This window comes from Salvia hispanica, chromosome 4, assembly GCF_029641045.1.
Source record: "Salvia hispanica isolate PSC_SH4W2 chromosome 4, Shi_PSC_v1, whole genome shotgun sequence".
NCBI classification, from domain to species: domain Eukaryota; kingdom Viridiplantae; phylum Streptophyta; class Magnoliopsida; order Lamiales; family Lamiaceae; genus Salvia; species Salvia hispanica.
This window is the reverse complement of record NC_142695.1, coordinates 16,660,148-16,663,202: the sequence shown is the minus strand read 5'-3', so window position 1 is coordinate 16,663,202 and position 3,055 is coordinate 16,660,148.

Here is a 3,055-nt window from a genome sequence, read left to right as displayed (position 1 = left end):
ACACATGGAATAATGTAATAAATTATTGGAATGAAGTATGTGTAGAAGCATTTGAAATCCTACTGGAATGAAGTAAAAATCTTATCCAATGAAGTAATAACATTCCTGAATGAAGTAATAAACTCACTTGAATAAATTGCATTTTTAAATGTTAATCATGCAAAAATCCACGTCAATGAATTTGAATGAAACATATGTTGAATCATTTCAAAACCTACTGGAAGCAAGTAAAAACATGTTGTAGTTTCAAGGTATTAGGTACAGAATGAAGTAATAAACCTATACAATGAAGTAAAATGGGCTAGTAATGAAGCAGAAAAAATTTTCACAGCAGCACATCTCATCAAAAAAACTAGATCTAATGGCCCAGATTTGGTATCTAGTTCGGTCTTTAAAATTGGTTCGACATTGATCACAACTCTATATATATATATATATGTGTGTGTGTGTGTGTGTGCCGATTGATTGTCAATGAATGGAAAAGATTGATTACATAATCTTTTTATGGAATGAATATTCATTCCCTTGGCCATCAAGTAAAAGAAACGTGCATATGTATTATTAAGATTTGATTAGAATTGATTGTAATCAATTAGTAATATTAATAAACGGAAGATTATATTCTTGGTCAATAAGAAACGTATTACTAATTATTTTGGGCCTCTTTGATGGAAAGGGCTTTTAGGATTTTATAATTAGGGTTTGTCCTCTCTCTGCCTATAAATACATGTGTGAGATCCCATCAAATCACACACATTATAGAGAACAAATAAATGGGGAAAGAGAGAGAAACAAATCCTTGGAGTTGCAGCTGCGCTACTACGCCAAAGAAAGTCCGAGGAAGTTCTCTTCGTCTTCTCTAATCGCTTCCGCTATGGATCATAAAGGTTAGTTTTCTATCCTATTATGTTTATGGTTTTACGTGAAATACATGATGTTCAAAGATCTTATTTTATTTATATTCAATTATGTATTCTTGAATATATTATGATAAATAATGTTCAACATAATATTCTTAGTAAACTTGAATTTTCTTATTTTCTATGCGTGGGATGGAGTCAGGAGAGCCGTCCACTCCTTTGCAAGGCTCAATGGCTTGAGAGTGAAACTCGATGGTAAGCATTGGGTGCTCTACTAATGAACTCACTTCCAAGATTTCCTAGTCTTCTTGTCTTTTACTAGTACTTGGGAGAAATGTATTACTTCCTATTTTGTGTTTTTGATTTTGTTTCAATTGAACGTGGAATGGAAGAATGGGTCATTAGCTATGATCTTAAGTTGATAATTTGTGTGTCTTTTTAAATTTGAACTGCACGTGTTTTAATAAAACATTGATAAAGTAAGAAAAAGTGTGTTAGTGAAAAATAAGTCATACCGCATAGAAAGAAATAACTTTCCTAAAATAGAGTGTTTTCATTTTTAGAAAATGACCCGAAAAGAAAAGTTTTTATTTTTAGGAAACGGAGAGAGTACCGTGTATTAAATTGTCAACTTTTGTATAAATGAAGTTTGTCCTTAAGGAATATTAAATAAAATTAAATAATAATATTTCAATTATCTTTTCTTTTTATTTATTATATATTAAAACCAGTGTGATCATGCTATTTTTGTATGGAGGATCGAGTATATTTTTTCACTTAAAATCACATCATTGTGACAATTATAATGATGTTTGGATGGCTGATTGACATTTGTTTCAACTCCCATTCATATTGTATGTATTTGAAGTCATGTCTATCACCAAAGTTGCTAGAAATAGAATGAGGGTAGGACAAAAATGGCATTAAGATTAGTATTTTTGTAAAAAAAAAATTGTAATTACAAAGTAGTGACCTCAACTCCATGAAAATCGAATTCTCGAATATATGAGCAACCACGAAGACAGAATATTAGGCAAAGTAGGAGTTGAAGTGTTCCATAAATCAGAGATGTGTTCCAGACAACCAGCATTTGAAATTTTCCTTGCATTTTGCCTATTCATATTGTGAGAGTTGTGGGACAAAAAGTCTATATTGTGTAGCTCTAAAAATAATGCTATGAGTTCAAGTCCTCAACGTTCCAATTCAACAAGGCTGATTTGGTTATGATGTTAGAATAATTGAATGAACAATTACATAAAGCTCTCTATGATGATTAACCGAGAACGACGAAGAAGGAGCATAAACTGTAGAGCGGAAGCGTACCTTGATTCATAACGAATTGAACGGCGGAATTGCTTTGCAGCGGCTATGGATCTTCCAAACGATCAGAGACATTCTTCGCAATAGTCTGCCGAGAGAATACAGAGATATCGAATGTTCTTCTGACGTCTGGGGACCATAACCCTAGCTTATATTTATATTAAATATAAACCCCTTTATTTCCTATTCGGTCCCTCATCAAATAGAAAATCACTTTATGGTATCTACATTTATTTCCATAACAAAATAAATACACTTTAGCCCAAACTTTAATCTTTATTGGATCACTTTAATTGGACAACTGAAAGATAGCCATACACATTAAATTAGTCATGTGGAAGCCCAAATTTCTAACAATCTCCCACTTGGGCAACACATGACACCAAATAAATGTGTACAAACCGAATTAGCGCTCAAAAGTGCTATCACATAGTGTATTTCCGAACAATCTTATTATCAACCATATCGACATAGGACTAAAGGGGCAGTCACCATATTTTTTCATGATTAAACCCATCAGTAATCACATATGCACATATAATCAACAACAGATCAATTATGGAGTGTAGCATGGAAATTTCATGCAAGGTGATCATACATGCCTATTTCCAACTGGTCCTCCCAAAGTGAGATCAAACCAAAAATAATGGACAAAAACATAATACTTTATTTCTGCAGAAAATAACATGAGTTTTATAACTACACGTTCAACACACAATATAGAGCAATAACCAAAACTACTCCCACTGATCGAAAGTATCCTTAAAACAACATAACACCCATTTAGGCTACATGCCCATGAAAGACCTTGGGTGATAGTCCCTTAATGACTAGATTTGTAATCATCAAATCCATTCCCTTATGCTCTATATGTA